Below are 22997 nucleotides of genomic sequence, written 5' to 3' on the forward strand. Positions count from 1 at the left end.
AAAAAAAAAAAAAAGAAAAGAAAAGGTATCCTGTCTACATGGATAAATTAAAAAAAAGAATCTGCCCCTGGCTTCACAGAGTGGAAGTGAAATAGCAACGCTTGGTGGGTGAAGCAAGAAATATTTTGGTCATCACCCAAGCTTTGGGGTTGGCTGTAAATTGCATGATCGCAGCAAGAAATCCTACATAAAAGCACATAGATGTCTAATAAAATCGGCAGTGTGTACTTTCTGAGGCGGAGTCTCGCTCTGTTGCCAGGCTGGAGTGCAGTGGCGCGATCTCGGCTCACTGCAACCTCCGCCTCCCGAGTTCAAGTGATTCTCCTGCCCTAGCCTCCTGAATAGCTGGGACTACAAGCGTGTGCCAGCACGTCTGGCTTATTTTTTATTTTTAGTAGAGATGGGGCCTTACTGTGTTAGCCAGGATGATCTCAGTCTCCCGACCTCGTAATCTGCCCGCCTAGGCCTCCCAAAGTGCTGGGATTACAGGCTGAGCCACCATGCCTGGACTAGCGGTGTTTACTTTTTGTGCAAAAGAAATCAATATTTTTTCCTTTGGTCGTATTAGTTTTGTAGTTTTAGTTATCTGTGTATTTAACTATATTTCACTGTCATCATGCCTTTTAAATAATCTACAGATAAAATTGGGAAAATGTATTTCAGTGACTATCTTACCTCACTTTCAGTTGACAGAAACCTGTGAGCAATGGTATAACTTGCTGATGGACTTATGATGCTACTTTGTATGATTTTATAATTAGGACTTATGATGCTATTTTGTATAATTTTATACAGATGATAAGTTTGAAACTTTATAAATTTAGGCTATTTGACTAATGAAAACTTGACTGAAAATTACTTAACATATTATTAATGTAATAAGCTTCTGCTACTTGAAAAATTTTAAAAAGTAAATCCCACTTTTTAAAATTAGATAGAGAGTAGATTGATAAAATAGAATGATAAAGATGGTAAATCATAGACATATATTTTATCTCAATAAAGAAAAAGAAATCTGTACTTTGCTCTCAAGATTTTGTATTAGGTAAATTGACAACAGCATATTTTTTGTACATTCTCATGCTCTGAGTTTAGTTTTCTGGAAATTAGTCACCATCCTCTTGTTGTTCTTAGCAGCTTCTGATGCAAACACTACATAGAGTAATTGCTAAATTGCTTTGGCAGCAGTACTGGCATTCAAGTGGATAAAATAAGATTGAAGTACTTAAAAAACAAACAAACAAACAAAAAACAACTAAGTCTGTCATGTAAAGTTTTCTGTTAGCGCCAGGAGTTACAGATGGTCTTGTCACCAAATGGATCTACAATATATGTTATGGGATTATGAAGTTGAATTTTTAAAGCTCTGACAGCCTTCTCTGGTTGTTACCACTCACAATATTTTAAAATTGTTTATTTCATTTTCTAAACATATTAGTTCCAGGTTTCTGCTGCCATAACAGAAGATAAATGAAAGGAAATTATAGCAACTATAGATATTGGGAAGATGAAATTTTGTAAATTATTTCAAAAACCTTAGTTCAGGCTGGGCATGGTAGCTCATGCCTGTAATCCCAGCACTTTGGGAGGCTGAAGCTGGTGGATCACTTGAGGTCAGGGGTTTGAGACCAACCTGGCCAACATGTTGAAATCCCATCTCTATTAAAAAATACAAAAATATTTGCCAGATGTGGTGCTGCGGGTCTGTAATCCCAGCTACTCTGGAGGCTGAGGCAGGAGAATGGCTTGAACCCAGGAGGCAGAGGTTGCAGTGAGCTGGGATCATGCCACTGAACTCCAGCCTGGGCAGCAGAGTGAGATTTCATCTCAAACAAGCAAACAACACCAAAAAAACCTTAGTTGACAAGTAATATTGAATTATCATCCAGCTGTTTCTTTTGACAACACCTCTAATATTCAGTCCCACAGTCAATGAAATATACTTAAAAACAAACACAAATAATTTTATTCCTTTGGTTACAAGTTTAAAGATACGTGTTTCATGAAAAGTTTTACATATAAATGGAATGGTTTATATTTAGAACTTTTAATAGTAGATCTATGGAAATATATACATATGAATAGAATAGAATGATTGCATGTGTGGATTAAAGTATGTTATTGCCATTCAGCAATCTATCAAGCTTCTCCAATTTTGGTTAAGTCAACACTGTGGAGAACATGATATATTAACTTAAAAAATTTCAAGTATTTAGTTCATAGATCTTGGTTACTCTTTCCTTTTAATTTTGGCTTAGATCTATTTGGTCTACAAAGATATGAAATACACCAATACATTTTAGTAACAAACTATTATTATAATATCTTCTTTTCATGAATGGTTTGTGAAAATATGTGACTCTATAACTTGAGATGTGAGAAGTTTCACACCCTAATTTAGACTTTCAGATTTTCTATTGAGATTTAGAATATAACTTCATCTATTTTTAGAAAAGAACATTGTGGAACCCACATAGAATTTATTAAAATGTTTTGACCAAAACTGGATAACCTATCCCTGCATAAACTCATCTGACTCACTTCCAGGCATCATAGCTCCATTTGGATTAAGATTTCAAAAGCTGTTTCCAGGAAAGTGAACAGATGACCTGTGAGAATGAGACAGACACTTGGATAACACCATATCATAATGAAAGATGGGACATAAACATTTCATCACAAAAGAAAAATGCTATTGAATTATCAAACACAGGCAAATAGGCCCAGCAGATCGAATAGTATAAATATCAATTAGTAGGGGGAATTGTTAGGTTATGAGGTTTTCTTGTAACACGAAGGAACTTGTTAGGTAAGCAAGGACTCTGGATTAATAACTTTTGTGAAATAGAATTCTTATAGCCAAGATAGAGAGCTGCAATTGGCCTAAACCCTGAGTTAAACTTTATACTCTGATTGATTCAGTTTATAAAACAAAAATTAAAATAAAATACCTCAGGTATCAAATATTTTACTGGACAGAAGTGGGAAGATAAGAACCTGGTTATTACCCAACTGGTAATTGTCTAAGAGTTATAAATCAATCAATGAAAAGGGATATTCTACTCATTTAATAACAAAAGCAACCTTGATGTGAATGTATAATAATCTGATTTGGGGGATTCTGAGAGACAGATAAATTAAGGAATTTGCTTAAGTGTTACCCAACTTATAAATGCACATGAATAGAATGTTGTTCAATCTCAAATGTTCATCAAATTCTGGTGATACTACAGATAAAAGCAAACAAAATTAATTTATAAAATATATGAAAGAAAAAATATTATTTAGAATTTCTATCTCTGAACTTGGTTTTAGGTTTGACATAAAATTATCTTATATCCCTACTGAGGGCAAATTAACACAAGTGTCTGACAGTAGGAAAGCATAATCTCTGCTTTAAAGATACTGGCAATAACTTTAGCAGACTTAATTTTAATTAAGCCCCTAATAAGTCACATGTTACTAAGACAACAGATGTTTCTTAACTATGTCTATTAAGGAGTCTATTAAGATTCCCGTAGTATTTCAGGCTGACATTTGCTTAAATCATCCAGTAATCGTCATTCAGCCAAGTGCTGCAGTTGGAATAACAGATAATTATAAACCCTAAGAACCATTCAAACAGAGGACAGATAGAATTGTCTTAATTATCCTTAGTTATTGAGAGTAATTTTGTCATCATAGACAATATAAAGAACAAAAAATGTGTTTATTTCCATGTACATTAAATTTCAAGTTGTTAACTGACTTCCCCTATGCATTTCCAAAAAGTTTTAGAGAGAAATTTGCCAAACAGTAGATACACACATAAACTGAGTTTTTTTTTAAGACAATAATATATTTAAGAGGAGAAAAATAAATATGTCCAATGTAAAACTCAACATAATTGTTCTGAAAACATACATTCTGATAACAGAACACCAATGCAAAGAAAAAGATGACATTTTATATTAATGCAATTTTCATTTTTAGAGAAGGGAAGAGAAGCTGGCTGTTGAGAAAGACAATTATTTTCCTAATGAACAAACTTAGCAAAAATTGACAACAGTAGTTTCTCAGTAAATCTAGAATCATAATTCAAAGGCCTGCTTCTAATACTTACCTTGATAAACTGAGCACTAAAATAAAAATATAAGTCTGTGACCAACACCCTGCAAGTAGTTAATATAAAAAGATCCAAAGTATCAGTTTATCAGAGTAGACTTTGAGGTAGACCTTCAATGACTCACTTGATTAAAGAGCATAGTATCCGTGTGTGTGTGTGTGTGTGTGTGTGTGTGTGTGTGTGTGTGAGAGAGAGAGAGAGAGAGAGAGAGAGAGAGAGAGATAGAGAGACAGAGAAAGAGAGAGACAGAGAGAGAGATGGAGTCTCATCTTGACTGACTGCAATCTCTGCTTTCCGGGGTCAAGTGATTCTCCTGCCTCAGTGTCCCAAGTAACTAAGATTATAGGCATGCACCACCATGCCCACCTAATTTTTCTGTTTTTAGTAGAGATGGCATTTCACCATGTTGGCCAGGCTGGTCTTGAATTCCCAACATCAAGGGATCTGCCTGCCTCAGCCTCCCAAAGTTGCTAGGATTAGATTCAAGAGTGTACTTATAATTCTAAAAGGAATGTGCACAAAGCATATATTTTAAGCCATCTTCTATTCTGTAAATATCTCACACCACTTAATAACAACAGTATATTAACTTTGAGAAATTAGAGAAGCAAGTAGTATGATTACTTGGTGTTAGTGAAAACCAAAAAGACTGCCAATATTCTTCCCCTGGATGAAAAGACCCTCTGCTTCCACAATAAGCTGGAAATATGGTCTATAGTACCTGCCTCTTAAGCATATGGGTTACAATATTTGCAGTCATGACTATTGAGATTTATGATTGTTATTGGTTGAATTGTGTCCTCTTTCCTATGCTGAAGCCCTAACCCCCAGTACCTCAATAGTCTTTACCAATTTAAAAATGAGTTAAGTAGGGTGGGCTCAATTCAATATGACTGGCATCCTTATAAAAAGGAGGAATTTAGAGATAGACTCACATATTGGGTGAAGACCACATGAGCATGAAGATGGCCACCTATAAGCCAAGGAGAGTGCCCTGGAACAGATTATTCTCTCACAGCCCTTGGAAAAAGTCTGAACCTGCTAATAACTTAACTTCCAATCACTAGCCTCAGAACTATGAGACAATAAATTTGTTAGTTAAGCCACACAGATAATGATATTTTGTTGTCATATCCCTAGGAAACAATACCATGGTGATGACATAACTTCTAGATTTAGAACTTGTAAGTGCGCATCAGAATAAATCCACAAATTAAAATAAGTGAAAGGAAAAAGGTAACTGCTTTTCTGTTAGTCTTCATGTTTTTGTCATTTTCTACAGAATGTAACTGTGTAGTATCAACCAATACGTACCTCTAAGCTGTTAACCAGACACATATTGTCACAGTTAAGAGCATTTTCAAATATGAGAAAATCTTGTGCTTATAACTTAGTATATATTTAATAAAAATAGCCTGATTTTTATTGCAAAATTATATAACGACTAATATTTTTCAGGCTTGTTTGCTTATCCTTTTGAATCTCTACTTTTTTTCTCATTAAAAAAATTCTTTACTAAAACATCTTGTTCTGTGGGGTATTTTATATCATTATAAGGTAAGGATGCTGAAATGTGATCACATTTACTCTGATTTACTTGGAATTTTCCAAACACCAAAGATTTTCCAAACATCAAAAGGTTTCCAAACACCAAAATGGTTTAATGAAGTTATAGTAGACTTTTAAATTCAGTGAATTTACTGACCTTTCTGATAATAAAACTACTTAAAAATTTGTATTTGAAGCTTTTTAATAGGCCCCAAACAACATTCTGAAACTGAATAAAAATATAATAACTTAAGGTTTACATTTAAATATACCTATTAAAATAGTTATAAAAAGTTGAAGCACAAAATTCTAATTGAAATTATTTTTTTATCCAAAATATGAGCTGAAATTCTGAACCAAGACTAAGCAGCTTAAAGTAAGTTTTCCTCTTTTTCTTTGGCTTAGTAAATCTGTTGCTTTACTAATCAGAATAGCCCTATAAACTGAATTCATATTATAAGCAAAATGTGTGTGTGTGTGTGTGTGTGTGTGTGTGTGTGTGTGTGTGTGTGTGTTGTGAGACACAGTTTCGCTCTGTTGCCCAGGCTGGAGTACAGTGGCACAATCTCAGCTCACTGGAGCCTCTGTCTCCCTGGTTCAAGAGATTCTCCTGCCTCAGCCTCCTGAGTACCTGGGATTACAGGCACCCACCACCACACTCTTAGCTAATATTTCTGTATTTTTAATAGAGACTGGGTTTTACCATCTTGACCAGGATGGTCTTGATCTTCTGACTTTATGATTCACTCACTTAGGCCTCCCAAAGTGCTGGGATTACAGGCGTGAGCCACTGCACCCAGTCGCAAAATGTGTCTTTTTCAACTTTTGTATCTGCTAATATGAACTCTTTATAAACTTATTCTACAAATGTTTCTTTATGTGGAAAGAAAAAGTGTGCTTTTTGTTTGCCAGCCCCCACTTCTACTCCAGATGCCTGCTCTCTGGCCTTGGTAATGTTAACATCTCCTTTGTTAAAGTCAAATCTTGACCTAATGTAAAAATAAGTTACAAATTTTACATTTCTAGCTAGTATTTAAATTATTTTTGCATTTAGAATTCTACTTCCCAAAAGGGGTACAAAAAAGAGTATGTCTCCTTTGATTTAATTCTTCCACAGCACTTGTGGGTTTTTAGAATGCATATAAACTCTTTCATTTGCCATTTAAGTGAAAACTGAGTGATTTTACCAAATGACGTTTTTAGGTTTAAGTGGTTTGATGATACAGCTATTAGCAGTAATAGAAACTAAAGCAAACATGTGAAAGCCGGCATACCATCCTAAACTGGCTAGATTTTTCCCTTCTAATTTCTCTTCATTTTATAGTATGTCATCTACTGAGAGATCTGTTTTCTTAGGCAGTAATAATTCTACTTACTAGGTAGCAGAAGAAAATTATTTTGATAAAGAAAAATCATTGGACCAGTGGATGACTGGTTGTCACAAGAACTCATTGGCCACTAAAGTACCAGCAGGCACCACTATGCCCTATTCCTGCCATCCACCTGCACATCCTTCAGCTCCCTCAGCCACCCTCTGGACTCCTGCTGTCTACTAATGAATGATTCCATATGAAGCACTTAAATGACATGACTTAAACGGCAGCTGAATGATTCTGTATTTTACACTCACATGACACAATTCTTTTCTGAGCCTTTTTCAAAATTTCCAATGAACTATTTTTTATAATGTTCCTAGACTGAATTCTGCTTACAAATATCTTGAAATTTAATGACAAATCTTGTCCCTTTTGTGTGGCAAAACTTCCACCATTAAAATTAAGTTCAGAGAATATTACAATAGCAAATCTTATTTTAATCAGTATGGCAACTCCACAAATAGGAATGCAAAGTTGTGTAATGGTGCAGACTTTAAAAGAAATAAAGAACAATGTAGATAGTTGAGATAATCCCACAAATTTTGTTAGTAAATATTTTCTCTGAAAAATGTGGAAGACACATGTAAATCAAGTTTTAAAAATTCCTGAAAAAAAAAGGGGAAGCTATTTACATAATTTCCAGTAATAGAACAAATTCCTAAGGAAAGTATGCTTACTGTTAACATAGTTTATTAAACTGTTTCACATTCAGACACAATTTTGTAATCTGTGGGGAGGGGCTAAGATTACATATTCTCCACATGCAAATGATTTTCTGACCTATTTTTAGTGTGTTTTTAAGATATAGATTGCAACAGGAATGCTTTCTCTTTGAAGAAACATTTGTTAACTACAATGTAATTTTTACATCTACAGAGCTGGTTCTTCTGCCTTGCAATGGTATGTCATGCGTTTATTTTCAAGTGAAATTGAATGAAAACTAAATCTTTGTGTTTTTATCTAACTCCAGCTTTCGACTTTCCCAGACTTTCCCCCTGAGCATTAAATATAATTGATAAGGTATATACCTCTGTGTAATCACAAGATAGTTAGACGGTTATTGTCCACTGTGGACTGAATTGTGTTTCCACAAGTTCATATGTTGAAGCCCTTATCCCTAACATGTCTATATTTAGAGATAAGGCCTTTAAGGAAGTAATTAAGGTTAAGTGAGGTCATAAAGGTGTGGCTCTAAAATTGGATGTGCGTCCTTAAAAGAAGGGCAGGAGACACCAGAAATAGCTCTTTTCTCTGTGCATGCACAGGGGAAACGCCATATGAGGACACAGCAAGAAGGTGACTGTGCAAGCAAGGCAGGAAGGCATCACAAGAGACCAACTCTGCTGGCATCTTGATCTTGGACTTCTAGCCTCAGGGCTGTGAGAGAATACATTTGTGTTGTTTAAGCCACCCAGTCTGTTTTTTTTTTAATCACCTGCAGCCTGAGCAGACTAATTTATTGTCTAAGCTGCTCTAGCGTTCATGGTATACTGGCTTTTGTTCCTTGGCTTGTCTTATTATGGTTGCAAAATGGTCACTGTAGCTCAGATATCACTTTTCTCACTGCCTCCTATAGAGGCAGAATGTGGAGTTTCTCTTTATATTTTTCTTTTTCTCAGGAAGGAAAAATTTTTCCAGAAGCCCCCAGGTATAATTCCTCTCGAGTTCTGTCTGTCAAGATTGAGTCGCATGCCCATGACCATAAGGCAAAAGGAATCTGGGAGAGTTAGTTACTAGCATTTCCAGCCTTAAAGTGTGAGGTGAGCTCTGCTAGTCAGTAAGAAGGTTTAGGGAATGACTGTTAGATAGACAACAAATACTGTCTGTATGTATATGTGTATAAATACTTTTTCTCCAAATGAAAATATTCTATAAAATACTACTTGCTTTCCAACAAACTATATATTATGAATATTTTTTTCTGTCATCAAATGTAATCTGCATATTTAAAATGCATATGTAGATATACATCCATGTTTCTTCCCCTCCCCTGAACATGCCATACCACAACTGAGAAAGTCAGGGATGGAATCAGAACCCATGCTTTTAAAACCAATATAATGCTATTCTTTAAGTAATCTTCATCTTTTGGACAGCTAGGTTATTTCCAAGTGTTTCCTATTTATAATATACGCTTCAAGGAATATCCTTATAATGTCTTACATATACATCTAATTACTTTTTTGAGTTAAGTTCCAAAGAATTAAATTGATAGATTGATAGGTATACATACAACAAGGCTTTAATATGCACTTTCATATTACCTTCCAGACATGTGATACACTTCTAGCAGTTTTTTAAAAGCATCTATTTTTCTTTTTTTAATTAATTAATTTTTTATTATATGTTAAGTTCTGGGGTACATGTGCAGAATGTGCAGGTTTGTTACATAGGTATACACATGCCATGGTGGTTTGCTGCATCCATCACCCCATCATCTATATAGGTATTTCTGCTAATGCTATCCCTCTCCTAACCCCTCATACCCTGCTATCCCTCCTCTAGTCTCCCACCTCTTGACAGGCCCCAGTGTGTGATGTCCCCCTCCCAGTGTCCATGTATTCTCATTGTTCAACATCCACTTATGAGTAAGAACGTGTGGTGTTTGGTTTTCTGTTCTTGTGTCAGTTTGCTGAAAACAATGGTTTACAGCTTTATCTATGTCCCTGCAAAGGACATGAACTCATCCCTTTTTATGGCTGCATAGTATTTCATGGTGTATATCTGCCACATTTTCCTTATCCAGTCTATCTTTGATGGGCATTTGGGTTGGTTCCAGGTCTTTGCTATTGTAAACAGTGTCACAATAAATACACATGTGCATGTATCTTTATAAAATAATGTTTTATAATCCTTGGGTATATACCTAGTAATGGGATTGCTGGGACAAATGGTATTTCTAGTTCTAGATCCTTGAGGAATCACCACACTGTCTTCCACAATGGTTGAACTAATTTGTAATTTACACTCACACCAACAGTGTAAAAGCGTTCCTATTTCTTTACATCCTCTCCAGCATCTGTTGTCTCCTGATTTTTTTAATGAACACCATTCTAACTAGTGTGAAATGATATCTCAATGTGGTTTTGATTTGCATTTCTCTAATGACCAGTGATGATGAGCTTTTTTTCATATGTTTGTTGGCTGCATGAATGTCTTCTTTTAAGAAGTATCTGTTCATATCCTTTGCCCACTTTTTGATGGAGTTGCTTGTTTTTTCCCTGTAAATTTGCTTAAGTTCTTTATAGATTCTGGATATTAGCCCTTTGTCAAATGGGTGGATTGCAAAATTTTTTTCCCATTCTGTTGGTTGCTGGTTCACTCTAATGATAGTTTCTTTTGCTGTGCAGAAGCTCTTTAGTTTAATTAGGTCCCATTTGTCTATTTTGGCTGTTGCTGGCATTGCTTTTGGGGTTTCGGTCATGAGGTCCTTACCCATGCCTATGTCCTGAATGGTATTGCCTAGGTTTTCTTCTAGGGTTTTTATGTTGTTAGGTCTTATGTTTAAATCTTTAATCCATCTGGAATTACTTTTTGTATAAGGTGTAAGAAAGGGATCCAGTTTCAGCTTTCTGTATATGGCTAGCCAGTTTTCCCAACACTGTTTATTAAATAGGGAATCCTTTCCTCATTGTTTGTTTTTGTCACGTTTGTCAAAGATCAGATGTATTCTCCTTAAAACTATGCATGATTACTAATTTACTAATTTTATTCTTTAAAATTCCATTAGGTAATTTATCACATGACCTTATTTTAAAAACTGTTAAGTTTCTCCTCAATGAATCAATAGGTTTATATATTAGCCATTTGTATTTTTCTTTGGTATATTATATGTTTATTGGCTTAGTTCATTTTTTCATTCAGATATTTTTGCCTTTCTTGTTCATTTGTAGGGAAGTCTTTGTGTGTGAAATTGTATCAGTGGAAGTTCTCTACTCTAAGCAAGGTGGGGGACAGATTCTGGGTGGTGGGATGAGGCTGGTCCAGGTAACTGCTCCCCTCCCATCTATAATATATTAACCTAATTTAATTAACTGATTCCCTATCAGACCATAAATTTCTCAAGAGCAATCCTTATGTTTTTCAAGTATCTGATACTTATCAAGTACTTAATGTATTTTGAAGAAGAAATAATTTACTTGCTTTCAAAAATCAGTACATGTCACGTTTTACTTAAATGACATTATACACAAAACAGTATTTTGTTGGGCAGCTCTGAAATTATCCATCTGATAATGGAAAACAGTTATAAATTTTCAATAAATAGCCATTTGGTTATTTAAAAACCTCTTTGATATTTGACGATCGTCCCAAAGCATATATTTACATAATGTTTTATATTGTTATGTTTCTAAATCTGCTAATAATAAGAAGTGCTACAATTCCTGACAAGTGTGTCAGGAAGAATTCTGTACACATGGTTTGAAGAGCTGCAAGGACACTGATGTGCAGCGGATCCAGACCACAGGTATTCAGTCAACACTAAAAACAGATTTGCCAATGGGAACTTCCCAGTTTCTGTTTTTCAGAGCATATGTGCTCAGTAACGTTCAGTTTTGTTTACTAATTTATCCTTTTAAATAGATCACTGTGCTAGCAACTGTGAATAATTATAAAGAAAATCAGATTTCCAGACTTCATATTGAAGACACACTATTACTGAGCCTGTGACTACTGACAGTAAGGATGTGGTGTGTTGCAAGAAGCCATCAGAGCACAGGTCTTGTCATCTCTCCGACACTTCATCTGAAACCCTTCTTATGTTGTCTTCTGTCTAAAACACCATCTATGGAAGCACCCCTGTTTCAAAGATCTCTTTGCCTCTCTTGTAAACTCCCATGGAGGATATAGGCTTTGATGTCTCTGGCTTTTCTGCGAAAGTGGTGGTGGTGGGGTATCCAGGGACCTGCAGTGGTGACTATCATCAGTAGCACAGGTATCATCCTGTGTGTGTGTATGTGTGTGTGTGTGTGTGTGTGTGTGTGTGTGTGTGTGTGTGTGTTGTGGGCAGGAAGGGAGCTTCCTGCTCCTGCCCTCCTACGTGCAATCCTGGCACCACATCTTGGTACTGTAAACACATTTCCAAAAGGCAGTCATCACACATTAAATTTACTGTAACAACTCTGATTTGTTAAAATGTAACTTCAACTTTCCCAAGAGTGTCAACTTCTGCTTAGTGGAAAACACTCAATATCACTACTTCTAATTCTAAGTAACACTGGTTCAAAACAGTTGCTTTCAGGAAATTATGTAGTTTAGTATACCAAAAAAACTAAATAAATAAAATCTCTTCCAACGTGGTTTCCCCTATTTAGGGGCTTACAAGGGGAAGTGTATGTGACTCCATTGTGTAGGAACCTCAATTACCTCTCTCTGCAATCAAGACCCTCCTCCTTAGTTCTTACCAGTGATGTACTTTCAGTCTTGACGAAACTTCTCATCTTTTCCTTGGAATATTCAGATCCCCACTATAAGGTTGTCAGATTTAGCAAATAAAAATGCAGGATGCTCTTGAAATTACAAAATGGTACCCTGGAGTATGTTCAGTGCTGTTACTCTAGTGGTCTTTTGGTACAGCTCTCCTCCTCACTGTTCCACATAGAGAGATGAGACCCATGGGGGACATGGTGTTAGAAACTCCTGGTTTGCTGACTATGAAGCACTTCACGTGGGAAGTACATCAAAAGCATATCAGAAGTGACCCATTTACTCATCCTGAAACTAGTAGCTCCCTGTGCACCTGGGCTTCACAATCCATCAAGTATGGTGGTAGCCACCATAGAAGTTCAAAAACAAATGGCCAAAAGATTGCTGAGAAGGAATTGACAGATAGGAATTGGAATCAAGAAGATGGAGCAGAAGAGCTAGGAACATTCTCAATGGCCAACGAGGAAGTTTTGAAGCACAGAGTTAAAAAAAAAAAAAAAAAAGCTAAATGTGTAAATTTTGGAATTGGATCAGATACTGGATGTGCTTTCAAAGGTTTCAAAGGATTGGTTGTATATTCTGAAAGGAGAAGCATTTTCTGAATTTGGTAGTGATAGTGGAGTAAGCCTTTACAAGGGCTGCCAAATGGAAATAACAATAACTAGTGCCATTTTCTTCACCAGTCCAAAGGCAGCCAAGAAACCAAGGCAACATTTCATTCTATATTATAATTGAGGAAAAAAATTTTCAATCTAATAGTGACAGTCAGTAGCCTTAATCTTCTGTTTTCACTGTGAGTAAATCATGCCCTAGTAATCCCTTTAACATGCAGTTAATTGCTTGAAACTGTCTATTCATGACATGACTGGGTAAGTACTTGAATGCAAGCCCACACTGTGACCTGAAACATATTTTTAAGAACACTAGTAAATATTTAGCAAATATTGAACAGCAGCATGGGAACAATGACTCTAGTAATGCTGGAAATGAAACTAATAAAATATTAGCTAAAAATAGTCTCCTTACCTATTTATTTCAACAAAATTATAGCAAGAATCAACATTTTGGTTTTATAGCAGCAAAACTGAGAATACATCTATGGGGGAGATGGAGGCTGAGTCTGAAAAATAAAATGGAACTATCAGTAGGAGCAATGAGTGCCTTGACAAGAAAATTGTCCTGTTTTAGCTAGGCTTGTTAATCTCTGGATCCCTGGCTAGATTTTCATTTTACCCTGGAAACTCCAGTTTATCTGGCAAAAATATTACCCAGAGTAATCCAGGGTTTTTGTTGTAGGGAGTTTTAACCATTTTCCAATAAAACATTGCAGAATCAAGCAAAAGGTGGCAGTAATGAATGCAAAGATGGAGAGAAAGAAAGAGAATGATGAGCCAACTACAACGATAGTTACTGAAGTAAAAGCAGAACTTTTTATTCCACAGAGTGTAATTTTTTTTACAAGAAAGATAAGTTTAAAGAGAAGGATGTAAATACCCTTCTCTTAAAATCTATAGCAAATCAGGAGCACGGTTTTTGGTGAAGCTAGACACCAATTTAGGCAATGTACTGCTGAATATTTGATTCTACGCAATATGACCTGTACTTGAATAGAAAAAAATACTTATTTTCTGTGTTTCAAATCTACCCATTTATGAGAAAAATGGCATGACTTCAGTTAAGATATTAATTTGGTTAAATATAAGTGATTATGCAGATGAGTTGCACAAAATTTTACTGAGGAAAAAGAATGCCTGAAAGCAATCAACTGAGAAATCATGGCCAAGTTGCGCTTTCCTCTGCTACCCCCTTAAACTTAGTTTTTCTTCTCTTCTACTTTAACATTTTGAGAGCTGAAAGATAACTAAAAAATTTTATGAGGAAAATCGACATGACCAAGGAAAATTTAAAACTTAAAGAACAAGAAACAAATACAAGATGCCCAGTTCAATTGGAATTTCAAATAGATAATAAATAATTAAGTATTTGAAACACAGTTATGCTAAAAATTGTTCATTCTTTATCTGAAATTCAAATTTAACTGTGTCCTGTATTTTTTCTGGCAACTCCACTCTGCTATCTTCTACATCACCAAATCACAGGCATATTCTCCTGCTTTTGTTAGAAAGGAAAAGAGGGAAAAAAAAGAAAAGGAAAGAAAAAAGATAGATAAATAGAATAAAGGAATTTAAACTCCAAATTAAATAATTATCTTGAAAGTAACTTTTTTCTTTCTTTTTTATTATGATTACTTTAGATTCAAGGGAGTACCTATGTAGGTTTGTTATATTGGTATATTTCATAATGCCGAAGTTTGGGTTCCTACTGAAACCACCACCCTAATAGTGAACATAGTACCCAATGGGTAGTTTTTCAATACTTGCTCTCCTTCCTCCCTACCCTGTTTTGGAGTCCCCAGTCTCCAGTGTCTATTGTTTCCATCTTTATGTCTGTGGATACCCATTTGTTCCCACTAATGAATGAGAACATGCAGTATTTCTGTTTCTGCATTAATTCACTCAGGATAATGGCCTCCAGCAACATACATGTTGCTGCAAAGGGCACAATTTTATTCTTTTCTTATGGATGCGTGGTATTTCATAGTGTATATGTACCACATTTTCCTTCCCCAAGCCACTGTCGATGAGCACTTAGGTTGATTATATGAGAAAGTAACTGTTTGAATCAGTGTTATCTAGACTATAACCTGATGAGTCTCAAACTTTAAAAGTCTGTGAGTGGGTGAAAGACCTAACAAATGCCTCACCAAAAAAGCTATATAGATGGCAAATATCATGCAAAAAGATGCTCCACATCATATATCATTAGGGAAATGCAAACTAAAACAACAAAATACTACTATACACCTATTAGAATGCCCCAGATCCAGAAAACTGACAGCACCAAATACTGGTGATAATGTGGAACAACAGGACCTCTCATTTTTACTAGTGAGAATTCAAAATGGTATAGACACTGTGGAAGACAGTTTGGCAGTTTGACACAAAACTAAATATATTCTTAACATATGATCCAGAAATCATACTGCTTAGTATTTACCCAAAATGGGTTGAATACATACTCTCACAAAAATCTGCACATGCATGTTCCTAGCAGCTTTATTAATAATGGCTCAAACTTGGAATCAAACAAAATGCTCTTCCATACACAAATGAATAAATAAACTCTAATACATCCAGATAATGGGATACTATAAAATGCTAAAAAGAAATATGCTATCAAGACATTTTAAAAGTGTGAGACACTTTAAAACTTAAATGCATACTGCTAAGTGAAAGAAGCCAGTCTTAAAAAGTTACGCACTGTATCATTCCAACTATATGACATTCTAGAAAAGGTGAAACTATGGATTCAGTAAAATGATCAGTGGTTGCCAGGGATTAGAGTGGGGATAAAGGGTGAATAAAGAGAGCATAGGTTTTTTTGGTAGTAAAACTGTCACGTATGATACTATAATGTTAGATACATGCAATCATACATTTGTTAAAATAAATAGAATTTGTAATGCAACCATTAGGTAAACTACAGGCTTTGAGTACTTTCTGTTAAATTTTCCTGTCAACCTAAATTAGTCTAATAACTAAAGAGTATTTAAAATAAGGGAAAATCTATGAGAATAGGTTAGGTCACATTAGCATTTAATATTCAAAATTTTCTGTACCTCAATGTTGCTTCAAATTATTTCCAGCTATACCTGGAAGTCCCCAAGATCATCTCACAAGTGCTCAGGAAATGTGTATGTACACTCTTTGACTGAGGCTGCTTATATGAGGTCTGCCACGCCAACAACTCAAGAAACATCCCCACTGCCATCAGTACTGCTGCTAGAGCTTATGGAGAGAATGCTGCTTTTCAGGGTAAGATATTCTGTGGTCATCTTTTTTAGTCCAGCAAAGCAGAGCATGGTGGTATTCCATGGTGACTACCTTGGATGGTCAGGTGGTTAGTTGATAACCCATGCCTATGTAAGGGAGAAATTGACCCCCTGTAACTCTGTGTTGCACTTTGTCATATAGAGGCTCAGAGCTGCACAGTTCTATGTTTGGGCCTCAGTATCTCAGATGAAAAAAATGTTTCTTTTATGTCATGGCTTTAGTCTTTTTCTCCTTTGAGCTTCCGAAAGAGATGAGACTATTGTAGGTATGGGTAGGCTTAAGGGCCATTCCCTTTATTTTCTTCTTTCCTTCACTAATTTAAATTGGAAAGTAAAATAACTGAAATAAAAAATTAAATTTTTTAGAGGTGTACAACTGTACTACTGGGGAGACAACTTAAAGGAGGTTGAGGAACAGAGTCATATTAAAAAGAAGTTTTTGTATTTTTGTGAAATTAAATTGGTATCATCCTGAACTAGATGGTCATAAATTAAGGTGATAATGACAATCCCCAATGAACTACTAAGAAAATAACTTAATAATATATAGTTAAAATGAGCAAATTAAAGTGTAAGTGAAAAATAATAGCTACTTAATGAAAAAGAAGGCAGTAACAGAGGGAAGTGGGAACAAAATGACATAAGGCACATAGAAAACAGATAGCAAAATGACAGACAAATATTTTCTTAACAATTAATAAATCAAATTTATTAAACTCTTCCATGAAAAGGTAGAGATTGACAGACTTGGAATAAACTATACATGATCCAATTATATGCTTTATATGAGAGCCAACATTTTAGATCCAAAGACCAAATAGGTTGAAAAAAAAAAAACAAAAGAATCAATATACCATGAAATTGGTAACCAAAAAAGAATTAAATTGGCTATCTTAATGTCAGACAAAATAGTAATACAAAAATTGTTACTAGAAACAAAAAATAACACCATGTAATGATAAAAGGCCATTCCACCAAGAAGGTATAACAATTAAAAACTACATGTACCCAAAATACATGACAAAAAGCTGAAAGAATTGAAGGGTATAATAAACATATCAACAATAATAGTCGATTACTATTATGCTGCATTAAAAAATGCATAGAACAACTACACACATCATCAGCAAGAGAATAAAATACTTGAACAATACGTAAACCAACTAGACCTAATAGATATCTAGAAAGTGCTTCACTGAAGAACAGCAAACTATACATTCTTCTCATGTGCATATAGAACATTCTGAAGTAAAGATAAAATGCTACACACTTTTCAGCAACCAAATCTCACAAGAATTTACTCACTACCACAACAATAGTACCAGTAGGTTGATGCTAAGCAATTCATGAAGAGCCTCCCCCATGATTCAATCACCTCCCACTAGGCCCCACCTCCGACACTGGGAATTACATTTCAGTATAATTCAGATTTGAGTGGCAACACACATCATGACATATTAGCACTTCCATGATAGGTATATTTGTATGATTATCACATAAAAAGCACTTAGTACAATGACAGGCATTTAATAAACAAAATAAATGTTAGTATAACAATTTGGTGTAAGCAACCCTCACAGACAAAGTTTAATAGAAATGTTTGACCTTTCCATATGTGTGTGTGTGTGTGTGTGTGTGTGTGTGTGTGTGTGTGTATGTATATACATGTATATTGGTTGCATGCAAAGTGTGTAGCATGTTATATATATATATATATATATATATACACACACACATATGTACACACACACACATGCGTACGTACTAAAGCACTTAAAAATTGAAAAGCAAAGGCTGTATAAGTTGATTTTTAAAAACGTTTCTAACATGAGGGCTCTCAATTTAAATAATTTGGGAAAGTAGTGGTTCCTGGGAAATAAGTGGTTGTTGAAGACGAGAGCTGCTTTTGTAATCTCTAATCAGAATTGAAACTTTTATGTTCTAATAATTAGTTCTAATGGTTCTAATTATGAAAATAAACGTGTTACAGAGAAACAGAGCCCAGTTCTAAGTTCAGACTTGGAACCAAGTATTAGCAGTTGTGTAAGTGCTCATAGATGTGCCTGCTATCTGTGGTTACTATTTTGATCAAGTCCATATTACTGTTTACTACTGGAATTGCTAGACTGTGGTAACGTTTGCCAAGTTTTCCATCTATGCATGTATAGCTCTAGGTCAAATCTGTTTTTCCTTAGTGTTCTATTTTCTTAGGAAGACAGGTCTGGCTTCCAGAAATCTTCCATGCAATTTTCTTTGTAAAAAATAGAATTTAAAATAATTATCTATTCTATTCTACAGTTCACCTGGTGTGCATTTCCATTGTTTGTTTCTTTTTTCAGTTATTCACATTGCAAGAGAAGCTTGCTTACATTCTATTAAATAAACATAGAATAATTTTAATAGATTGATAAATGATGACTTTGTGAAACTGATGTTAATTTTCAAGGATATAAAAATTAGTGCTAATTTATTTTCATTTTTAAAAGATAAGATTTATTTAGAAAATCTGAATGGAAAATAACAGTAGCATCTCTCCATACTTAAGGCTTAATGAAAACAATATGGATATAAGGAGAAATAAATTGTTACTTTCTAATTAATGCAAAGGCTATTTCATTTTGAAAATGGATGTGAATGCCATAGAAACTTAATGTATCAGATACTCCAGAATGTTCTCTTACTTTATCAGGAATAAAATGGACTGTTATTTTCAAGAAAGATATAAAGCTTCTCAGGGACATTTTCATTAAATATCAGAGACATGATGAGTTGCTAAATTTTGACTAGAACAAAATAACAGCAATCATTATAGTGGTCATGGATATGCCTGACATGTGTGGTTAAGTATTCTGATTAAGTGCATACTCTGAAACTTTATTGTTTTACTCACTATGATATTTTATGTAAAAGCCTACACATTCTCAATGTGCAAATTTTTGTCTTCCTCTGTAATAAGTTAGAACTTTAAATCATACCTACATCTTCAACACCCTTGTAACCAATCTTCTACTCTCAGTTTATCTTTATTTTAATATCAATATTATGTTAATCATCTTAGATGATGCTACTCCATTTTATAAAAATTATGAATGACTCTATTAAGGTAAAACACATCATTAACTTGAAATTTGAATCTCTTCACAATCTAGCTCAATATATCTTTCCAGCTTGATATCTTAAAATTTGCCTTTATGGACCCTTACTTTGTCCCAAACTTGTCTACATGATCACTCCCAAATTTCTTTCTTTCTTTTTTTTTTTTTTTTTTTTTTGAGACACTTTGCTTTTGTTGCCTAGACTAGAGTGCAGTGGTGCTATCTTGGATCACTGCAGCCTCTGCTTCCTGGGTTCAAGCGATTCTCCTGCTTCAGCCCCCTGAGTAGCTGGGATTATAGACATCTGTCATAACGCCTGGCTAATTTTTGTATTTTTAGTAGTGACCGGGCTTCACCATGTAGGCCAGGCTAGTCTTAAACTCCTGGCCTCAGGTAATCTGCCTGCCTCAGCCTCCCAAAGCATTGGGATGACAAGTGTGAGCTACCGCGCCTGGCCCCAAGTTTCTTTATACTTTCTTTTCTTAAACTTAGCAAGGTGCTTGGACCCCATATATTAGAATTGCAGTGAGTAAATGTGTTTGTGTGATATAATTGTTTGTTAAAAATTTAGGGTTCTCAGTCATACTTCAGATCAATTGAATCAAATATTGTGGTGCAGGCTTCCCAAATATTTTGGTAAGCATCTACATGATTCTGATTCATGTTAAGCATTTGTCTTCACCTTTTCAGCCACCTGTAATATTATTGCTTAGTATGTCCACTTATTGAAGTTCTTTTATGTAACTTTCAGAATTCTGTTTGAATCTCACTTCCTTCAAAAAGTTCTGTTTCCCCAAGGTATTTAAAAATTTTTACTTACTTTCATGTTGCTTATTGTTAAGATTTCTCACGTAAAATTTATATGCTCTGGACTGGAAAATCCCTTAGAGCAGAGAATTTTAATATTTTTTCTTGACCCATATGTAAGATATTTTACACTAGAGTTTAATGTGTGTGCACATGCGTGCATACATGTACACACACATACACCCTTAAACTGAAAAAAAATCACAAAACAATATCCTCATTTTGTTAAATACATTTTTGTTATTGCTATTCTGTTCTGTTTTATTCTATTTCATTAACAGATATTTGTGGAGACCCATTTGAAAATATTATGGCTCACTCATGGGTCATTCTAAATGGTTTGGAAAACGCAGACTTAAAGGGCTAGTTTGAGCCCAGCAAAACATTTTGTAATATTTTCCTAAGTGTTTAATTCCTGGAGAAATCATTAGTCTTTGTAATATAAAACAGATTATTTAAAAATGATAAGATTGTAGGTTGGCTGAAATTGAATATTCAAATGAAATGTGTTTAATTACGTGATAATTTTGCTTTGAGCTAGTATTTGCTAGGAATATTTGCCTAGGCAAAGAATTTAAAAGGCTTGAAAAAATTGTTTCATCAAAAGATTAAATGATTATATTCTAAATACAAAAGAGTAGATAAATTTTTCTGTAGTCTGAGATACAGCGTCTGTCTCTTAGAGTTAGTTTTGCCTTTTCCTTTTTATAAAACAGTTCCTTGTATCTAATTAAACCAGAGAAGTCTCTTTTAAAGGCTTTGAGAGTATCTACTAAGGCTGTTGGGGTCCTTCAAGGACTGTAACAGGTAGACATTGTCATTTTCCATCCAAGAACCTAGCACAGTGCTCTTTACATACTCAGTGCTCAATAAATCTACCTGTCAGGTACTATGCTTATTACCTGGGTGACAAAATAATCTACAGCAAAGCCCCATGACACATAGTCATGTTTGCTCTTGTAACAAACCTTAAATGTACCCTTAAATCTAAAATAAATGATAGAAAAGAAACCTAGAATTAGATTTCTGCATATTATTAAAATAATCTTTAAGATCAGTTTTAAATTGTAAGTTTTTGTCTACAACAAAAAATGTGTATATGATTATGACTGATGATGTAGATCATTTCATGATATAGCAATGATGAAAAGTAGCCTACATCAGTATTCTTGGATTTTACTTTCGTTCACGGTCATTCATTTATTTGAATAGAAATGCAACATCTTATTACATTTATATTCAAATAAAGATACTAATGTGAGTTTTAAAAATATAGGCACAGGAAAAATGGGAAGTTACTTTCTATATGATCATGATTGTATATCAGAGATTTTAAAACTAAATAATAAAAATTTTATTATTACAAAAATATAAAGAAACTATAGTTCTTTATAAAGAAACTATAGTACCCTTGAATCTTCATTAGCTGACTCAATAAAGCTATAATTTAACACTTCATTAATTTCATCTTAAGTCCTTGAAACCCATACTAGATTTTTAAAAATCCTGTTTTAAAATAACCTTATATAGATAATAGAGTTCAAACATACTCGTTACCTAGTTTCCCCTAATGTTAATCTTTTGTGTAACAATGGTCCTTTTGTCCATGCTGAGAATTAACATTGGTACATTACTATTAATAACTTATTCAAAAGTTTTTTTTTTATTACTAATGTCCAGAACTGAATCCAAGATAATCACGTTTCATTGGTGTTTCATTGGGTAATAGTGATGTATTCTTAGCTTCCTCCAGTTTGTCAGGATTGCCTTGTTTTTCATGACTTCGACACTTTTAAAGAATACTAGTTAGGTACTTTGTAGAATGTCTTCATTTTGGCTTTGTCTAATGTTTTTCTCATGATTAGACTGGGTTCATGGGTTTTGAAAGAATATCAGAGAAGAAAAGTACTCTTCCCAGCACACATACATTGAGAATAGTACACAATATCAAGATGGTGTTGATAATACTAACCTTGGTATCTTGGTTAAGGTACTTTTACTATGTTTCTCCACTGCAAGGTTACCATTTTTTCCTTTCTACATTCTTTGACAGTGAGTCACTAAGACCCTTTTTCACTCAAGGGGATGGGTATTAAGCTACACTCCTGAAGAAAGTAGTATATACAAAAGTAGTATTAGGAGTTGTTTTGTAAGAAAAATATGTTCCTTTTCCTGTAGCATTTATTTATTAAAATAATTTATTCATATTAGTATGGAGTCATATATATTTATGTGAAATTTCTGGTTATAATATAAAACTTTTTTTTCTCAAGTCATTTCAGCATTTGCTGCTAGAAACTCATTCAGATTGGCTCCTGTGTCAATTTGACATGACCTACAGCTTATTTATTTTTTTGAGTACTTCCTTACTTTCTGGCTTTACAAGATCCTTCAAACTCATCTTGTATTTTGACTATCTCAGGCTTAGAATCAGCTATATATTCATACAACCATTATATACAATAATAGTATGCACTTAAATTCAAAATGATAAAAAGAGAACAATAAAGCAGCAGAAATCAGTAAAGACAAAAGTTAATGAGTTAGAAGGCCGTAAAATTATAGAACTTATAAATCAATCTAAAGGCCACTTCTTTGAAAAATATCCATTTTGTTTGTTGAAATTCCTTGTTCAAAGAAAATTCTTTTTGAAAAACTACCAACAAAATAAACCACTGACTAATCTAACAGAATAAAAAGAAGAAAGCAGGGAGAGAGATCCAAGATGGCCAAATAGGAACTGCTCT

This window comes from Cebus imitator, unplaced genomic scaffold, assembly GCF_001604975.1.
Source record: "Cebus imitator isolate Cc_AM_T3 unplaced genomic scaffold, Cebus_imitator-1.0 Scaffold32, whole genome shotgun sequence".
In the NCBI taxonomy this organism is placed as follows: domain Eukaryota; kingdom Metazoa; phylum Chordata; class Mammalia; order Primates; family Cebidae; genus Cebus; species Cebus imitator.